The following is an 8,623-nucleotide window of genomic DNA, read 5'->3' as shown; positions in this document are numbered from 1 at the left end:
AGTTAGCTTCAGCTAATGTGAAATGGACCACAACTCAAGGGTCCACATTGTCTTGAGTTTTAAATTTTCCACTGCTGAATGTTGAAGGCTTTGTATTTTTATTTATTTTGTTTTTTGGTCCTCATTTTTTTAGTTGTAAAACTTTATTATTTGTCAGCTAACAGCTTTATATGTGTGCATCCTTGAATCTCAGGAGGAAACTGTCACTGTCACTGCTGCTGGCATGTCCAAAAGCTATCACAGTGCTACCTTTCCTTTCCTTTGATAAACATCTCTGGTTTATTTTCAATATTAGAATTTTTCTGCCTTCATTTGCAATATTCCCCTTAATTTTTATAGTCTCATATGTCTTTATTGGCCGCTGGGAATTGTTTAAAATGTAGCAGACGAAGGACAAGTGTGTTGTTTAATGCAACCTGTCAGTCCAATATAAAACTGTAGATGTTACTGTGGTACCACAGGGAAAAGAAAAAAAAAAAGGTCTGAAAAATGTTGATGTCATTTTTTTAGGAGCGCATCCTGTTTGCATAAATAAAGTAATTCTCTTCAAATTTCCTCTGTAGCGTCTCTGTGCTTTTCTGCAGCTAGAAATTAAATTGAACTAACAGCTCATGCTGACAGGCAATAAATAACTTAGCACCTCTGTAAACTAAATGAATTGATTTCCCCAAGCAATGACTCATCGGACACATTTCATTTTCTTCAAGTTGCAGACAAAACATTTTTTTTCTTAAAGTAAAGGTGATATTAAATGTTACATATACCTTGTTTTGCCTATATATCTAATTCTGTGAAGCATCTAATTTATTAGATACAGTTAAAAAAAACAAGAGCTGCATGTATATTAGAGACAGGCCATCCTAGTAACTTCAACCTAAATTCTGAATTTAGTGACACTGCAATGCTCTGAGACACTGGACTGGAATGGACTGGCGGCGGCTGCCGGGCCTGGCAGATCCCCGTGTACTAAATAGTGAAGAAGTTAAAGAATTGAAAAGGGGAGAGAGGGTGGGGCACGTAAATGAGAATGAACAGCTTGTAGAACTGGGAGAACCTATATAGATGAGAACCGTAAGGAGCGTGTTTGGAGGCGTGGTCCTGCTCCTGAAATTCCGATACTTAATCTCCAAATAGAAAAAGACTGAACAAGTGTGTTGCCAGGAGAAAGCCTCTTCTTTCTAAAACGATGGCAGCACAACTTAGGTTTGCAAAGCTGCATCTGAACAAACCACAAGACTTCTGTGATATTGCTGTTTGGACACATGAGACCAAAGTTGAGGTGTTCGACCATAATGCACAGTAACATGCTTGGAGAAAACCAAATACAGCTCTGCTAAGGACTTCATGATTGTTTATGATGTCCTGATTTGCAAATCCCCAGAGCAGACAGACACATGTTATTTTCCCATGATGCTTCATGTATACACTATAACCTTTTGAGAATCTCTGGTCATTGTTGGGATCTGAGATTTCCAGAGCTGTGTAAATTGAATGGTTATATCAGCCCTGGAACAGTGCCGCCTTCTTCTGTTTTGAATCGTCTGTCAGTGAATGGAAAAGAACTTGTTTGATCACAGGTGTGCTGTACATCTGTTCACTATTCACTTTGTTTTTGTGCATAAATGCTTGGCTTTTTCCTCAAAGCTTGGCAGAACCTTTTTTTTCTCCCTATATTCCTTTTTTAAAAAATAAAAAAAAAAGTGAATTGGGTTATAGTAAGACTGCCTGAAAGAGATTTGAACATTTGATATTCCACTCCAGCGTCGCATCTGCGTTCGGAGAAAATTCTTCCCCTTCACTGACTCCTCTGACATCTGACTTTCAGATTCCATGCATGCTCTCTCCGCATGGGTCTCCCCCACTCCCTCCCTCTTAACTCTGGGGTCTGCATTCAAATGGTGCATTAATACCATCAAACAACCATTGAAATTCTGCCAGGTAGACCAGCCGGCCAATAAAGCAAAATTCTTTTGAAGGATATCGAGAGACATCAGGCAGGATGGATGACCTCGCACAATCAAATCAGCATAATCAAATGAAATATCGCAATATTACATCAAAGCCAACTCCCACTGCGACAGCGACTGCAACACGACCAACAAGCTCAGCCCTCGGGGGTATCCGTCCGCTCGCTCGCAGAAATATTGCAGTTGATGGACCCAAGTTAACGTTTCGCTTCTTTGATGGGTTCAGGTTTACTGGCTTTGTAATAAGTGTGTGTCGCTTTTAAATGCTTTTATAAAATCTGCTTAGACTTCAATCAGCAAACACAAATGATTCCCGCTGATTTGTGCATGCAGACTGCATCCCTTATCTGTATTACTGCACAAAGATTTAGCACTCCTTTGAGAATTAACTGCGTTAGCATCCGACATGCAGTAATTACTCGAGCAACAGAAAATATTTCTTTTTTTTGCACCGATATTCTGGGTTTTTTTTTGGTCAAACAGAGTAAATGTTATTTAGAAAAATGTGCACCATCAAAGGAAAATAAATGTTGACTGAATAATTAGCAAATGTTCAACTTTGACAAAAGAATGGAAAACGTTTAAAGCTAACACATCAATCTGTGTGCTTAATAGTTATTATACATTATATTATTGGATTTAATTAAGCTTTACAATGACATCTGTGTTTTGAATGATTTCATTCTAAATAGCATCCTGTGAAAGGCCATTTATTTCACAAATATTCAATCTCTTAAGTTTTTTTTTTGCATTATCACATCGTCTGGGTGTTAGCCAGGCTTGCACAGTGATACCCTGGTCTTTGCAGACGTGCAGTCTTGCAGGGATGAAGCTGTCAAAATCCTGTATGCTAGTCTTTCCGACACACGTTATTAAGAAACCGCCACGCACTGATCCCAACGTCCTGTGGCACGAAATTTAAACGAGATGTGAGAAACAAACTAACGCCTTTCTGCATCCACTTTCCTTAAAAACAATCACTGTCCCTGTAATGCTGAGCTTTAAACAGCTGCATGGTTATAGTCCCAGATGTCCTACGAACAGCAGCGGACCACCAAAGTGTCCCCAAGACAGATGATGGATCACGGCACAGCTCGCACTTTTTATGACGCTAGGTGAAGACAGCGCCATTTTTGCCGGGGTTGGGACAGTGAACTGTCAAATCCTGGCGGGGTGCAATTTTATTTATTTATATTTGGATGATTTATTTCCTGCAGAAGCACCAAAGGACGGAGCCAAGTAAATTACTTTTGTCAACGTTGTGATAAAGCTGTCAAATTGCTTCCCACCACCAGCTGGCAAGCAATTGTATTACATAAGTAATTGTCAAAAGGAATGTCAGGAGAGGAGTATATTGCTTGGTGAGTCTGTCTTTCCATCAGGGTTTCCATCATGTTCTGCGCTCCTGCTCAACGGCCTTATGGCGAGTTTTAACCACGTGGCAGTGAGTGGTTCTCGTGGGTAAAGCTATAGGCCAGATGCACATCAAAATGCTAAATGAACTTTCATACCGCAGTTCTTTTTAGTCTTTTTCAACCACTCAAAGTGCCTCACGTTCACAGATCCTGGGCACTTTTGTGGTTCACTATCCTGCCCGAGGATGCTTGAACTACTGACCTTTCAATGTGTGACTGGCCCACTCTGCTGCCTGTATTCTAGTAAGTAAATAACTAAGTTTATTTATATAACACCTTTCAGGATAAATTCACAAGGTGCTTCACATCAAATCAAAACAACAAATTACAAAATAGGCAATAAGGCAAAATAAAAATAAAATGAAATGCTTCCCAAATGCCAGCTTAAAAAGAAAAGTCTTCAAATGCTTTTTGAATAAGCTCACAGATCTTAGACTGTGGGGGACAGAGAGGGGGGGTCGCTATTGAAAAGGCTCCTTTAGTTTTAAGTCTAGATTTGGAGGGTTGGATAATGAACCCTGAGTCCTGCAGGCAGCATGTGGCTTTACTGATGTAAGAAGGTGGTTTGCCATGTGAAGGCCAAAATGTAAAAACCAGAATTTTGAATTGAATTCAGCAGAGGTGTGACATGAGAAAGTTTAGGAACCTAGCAGCAGCATTTACCACTATTTCTGTTGAAAACAAGAACAAACCAGACCTTTAACATGCAAATCCAAGTAAAACTCCAGTCAGTGCACTGTATAGATGCTACACAGAGCTTTATAGTCCCAATTTTTCTTGTTGTAGTTCTACTGCCTTATTGTCTGAAGTGATAACATAGAAAAAGTATTTTTTTACTGGAGTGAAACTTAAAAAACTGTCCACTCCAGTCACTGTTGGTGTCAGTGTCTTCTTCATGAGGTGAACTGTGCTGCCATCATTCCCATTTCCTGTTCAGGACAATGTTTCAGCCACTTAGCATTCAAACTACGCATAGCTTTTAACAGACAGAGAACAAAACAAAAAAGCTCAGGAATTATCCAGCTCTTAACACTTTTGTTCTGTTTATTTCCACTCTTGGATCTTGCATGATGGCAGTGAAAGGGGATATTCCCAGTACGGTCATTTTATGCACACAGCTCTGGTCCTAAGTATAACGGCCCCATGCACTTGCAGGGGTGGGTCCGTTTTAATATGCACTTACATTTCTACTTGCTCCATCTTCAGTTAGTCAAAAAGGTTGCTGAGGAAACCTAGCCCACTGTTGCACATCACCCTAATCTTGCTTCCCGTCATTGGCTTCCAGCAAGAAGCAATGCAGTATCAGGGATTGTAACATCTAGTTCTTTTATTGAATCATTGGATCCCAGTGAAATTCAGAATTCATTTAAAATGTTATAAATATATATTGGCCTCCATGTTTTTACCAAGAATTTATTCTTTCAGTCGGCCTGTCCCATCATCTGATTAGGATCTTTTGTCCTCTCAGCGCTTTTCTACATGTTAATTTTGAAGTTTTGGCTCCTAAATATCTAAACAGCCTCGCTTATCCCACAAAGCTGGCTGAATCAGATAAACCGTTCAAGTCTTTCTCATTATGAATTATGACGTTTATTGTAGCCATTTCAACAACACAGATGATGGGAACTCTGTGTGCTCATATATATAAAGATACAATGTATACGCACAACAAGACACGACACAACACAAGATACTAAATTAAATGTACCAGATCAAAACAATAAAACGTGCAATCTATGGCGGTGCACCTAGGAGATACATCCGGTTCATACATACAGCTCATATATATTAAAGTCATCTCAAGTGAGGTGAAAATAATAATAACAACAAGTAAATGTGTATTTTACATTTTTCAAAATAAGATGTAAGGCAAGTGTTTAAACCTTTTGATTAATAAACAACGGCATTCATATTTCTGCACATATGTAGTTGTGCAACCAGCATACTGAGTCACACCGAAGCGTGGCTGCAATCCGGCCCGTCAGCTTAGAAGGTCTGGCTGTGATTGGGCCGTGATAGTTACTGTGTAATTAGTGCGCCCTTCATTGCGATGGCCATTATGCTCGCCTTAATTAACAAAACTCAAGTTGTGCCTTTGAAAGTGAGGTCATCACAACTGTAAAGCTGAAGCCAGCACAGATTCAATCAGGGATGCGAGGACAGATGTTAAAATGCCACTGAAGGTTCGCACCACAGCGGGAACAGGTGTTACTGGGTCGGCCGGTAAATGGCGTAGATTTGCTAGGAGGCGAGGGGGGGAATAGTTTGCTGTTTATCTCCGTGTTTGTGTACCTAAAGGTCCTGGATCGGCTCCAGCTGCCTGCCTGAAGCATTAAGTGTGACTCCACATTCACTTGACAATACCCCCAGGAAATAATGAAATGATGTTGGCAAACGTATTTATGACAAATAAGAAAACAACCACTCGGGTCCAGTGTTGATAAGCAAGAAAGTGACACTGTCAAATGGATTCGCTGTGTTGTGAGCTCAGAAAGCGAATGATTTGTTTGTCAGAGGCTAAATACTTGAGCGCGCTAACAATGATTTCTCTGGAATTAATCAAGGTGAGTTTGAAGTGATTCTAACATTAATCAACCTTTGCCAATCAGTTTAATCTGGTCCGACCCAAACTAATCAGAAGCGGGCAAACACAACCCTCTCGAGGCTTCACAACTGAGCTTTTATACGTGTATCTCCCCCCCCCACAAAGATGAATTGACTACCACTTTGTGCAATTAAAGGTCAATGGAAGTGATGAGTCACTTCAAAAAATCAACATTTTAAAGCCAAAAGATCCATCATGAGTCATCCTGAATTCACAGCAAAGGTCCGCCTATTATCGCGCCCCTTAATATTGATAGCCTCAATCTCAACCTACTCCTAGGTGACTCATTAGTCACAGATATAATGACGTGTCATAAAAGAGCAATCAGTGTCCTGGATATGAGTGATGACTGGGGCTTAAGACACCCGAACTGCGATGCAGTACATGCTTGGTCTGAGTGGGTTTGGTGTTTAGAGCTGGGGCCGAAAAGATGCCCACCCTATCTGCGTTTTCCCTCGAGGTAAACAAACAGCATCCTGCCGCTGAGAGTTAGAGTCAGCCTTCGCCAAACTTCCTCCCTTTTTCTTTTTTTCTTCTTCTTCTTGTAGATAGCAGAGCAGTCATAACGGCCATGTTGGAGGTTTCATCAAAGCTTTATCATCCTTACACCAGACTCATTACATGGGTGCAGAGATGGCATAATAAAACGTGACTTAATCAAAAACAAGCAGGCCTCCAGAAAATTGGCTCCCCACAACTGAGTGTGTGGAACAATCGGGCAGGGGCTACTGTTTTACTTAACCTCATCAAAGTCCTCATTTAGGTGATGGAGGACGCGGGCGCCGAGGCAAGGGGCTGCTAGGGGGGCTGTTTTCTTATTTTCAATTTATGCTTGATGAAATGAGTCAGCACTTTAGAGATAATTACAGCAGTACATTTTATTATGTGGTGCAGTCTCATTCTATATTAAAAGCCGGGCGCGGTGGAATTGTTTTTAACATTTCCGGATGCCTGGGAGACTTTTCTTTAGAGTTGTGGCCAGCTGCATTTGGCCTCCCTCCCTCCCAGAAAAGAAAAAAAATCCCCTCCCCAGCCTCACGGCGCCTTTTCGTTAAAATTATCAGTAGTCGGTGTTGCGCAGAGCGAAATGAGGCTCTAACAAAGTGTGCCACATACTCTTGCACAGATAGTGTGAGATCCAGGTTTAAAGTTTGAGCAAAAAGACATTTGCAGTGGGTGTTTTTCTTCTCTCTGCTGGGGTTGAAATCTTCCCCGAAAGCGTTTCTGAAGTGATGTGTAAGTGACTGTTTCTGTAATGGGCTATGCCACGGAAATGTTTCCATGGTAACATGGCAAAGGCACTAGTACAGCTCAATGCCGCTCTCTGGGGAGTATCTGGGGAGCTTCTGCTTACTGGGAAATGATGATAATAGCGCAGAGTGTTGGATAAAACTCAACTGGGGAAGACTAACCCCTCCATTTTTCAGAGAAAAGAGACAATGTTCATCTTCTTTCGTAAAGTCTTTTACTCACTTTGTTTTGTTTTTTACACTACAGTATGTTCTGTAGTCTTTGCTTTGATTTTTGTAAATTTGTGTATCACACTTGAACAGACGGTATAAGTAACTGTTCAAGAACAAAGCAGACACAGATAGACTAGGACTTGCCAAACCTCTGATTTAAAAATCTCAAACTTGTAGCACACTAAATTACACATATATTTGTGTGTGTACATAAAGACAAACTAAAAAAACAACGCATAAAAAGTCAGTTTTGCAGGACTTTTGTTGCAGCAGCTCAAAATGGGGCTCGGTAGTTTGTATGACCTCCAACAGATTGTATGCATACAGTCATGAGATGACGGATGGTCTGAGATACAACCTAGCAGTGTCAGATGGATCAAACCATGAGGTCAACACATGAAGCCAGGAATCGCTGAGGACCAGTAGGAACCTATAACCCACTACACCAGCGTAGGGTCTGACAATGGCTCCAAGGATTTGAGACCCAGTGAGGAGAGGTCTGCGTGTTCTTCCATGGATATGCCTCCTCAAACCATCACTGACCGACCACCAAATCAGTCATACTGAATGACGTTACAGGCAGTATTACAGTCTCCACGGCTTCTCCAGACACGTGACGTCTGTCACATTTGCTCAGGATGGTCCCGTTCTTATCTGTGGAAAGCAGAGGGCATCCGTGGTGAACCTGCCAATGCTGGCACTCTATGGCAAATGCCAACTGGGCTCCACGGTGCAAGGCAGTAAGGACAGAGCCCACTAGAGGACATCTGGCCCTCAGGCCACCCTCATGAATCTGTTTCTGTTTGTTTGGTTAGAGACATTCTAGAGGTCATTTTTGTGGTATAATGAATGGCTACTTTGACCATGAGCTACTGCTAATAGCTAAAGTGTAGCTTTTAATTATTGTCACATGCTGCAGTGCAACTAAGAAATAGCCCAACAACCATACTAACCTAATTAAAACCTGCTTCAATATCTATAATCAAACGAAATGAAATTACATTTGTATATATCGATCATGATGGGCCGCCTGGACCGAAAAATGCAAAAGCCAATTTTTTTGTCCCAGTCCAGCCCCGGTTTAGTGGTTTAGGACGGTCTACAGCCCTTTCCAGCCCTCATAAGTTACAAGCTTTCTCCTGGAATCTCCTCCATGTCTCCTGATGCTGTGCT

The sequence above is a fragment of the Rhamphochromis longiceps genome, linkage group LG3, assembly GCF_057381845.1.
Source record: "Rhamphochromis longiceps isolate RC_006_pf linkage group LG3, R_longiceps_female_GT1.1, whole genome shotgun sequence".
NCBI classification, from domain to species: domain Eukaryota; kingdom Metazoa; phylum Chordata; class Actinopteri; order Cichliformes; family Cichlidae; genus Rhamphochromis; species Rhamphochromis longiceps.
The sequence above is the reverse complement of the archived record's forward strand: the minus strand, read 5'-3'. Positions refer to the sequence as shown.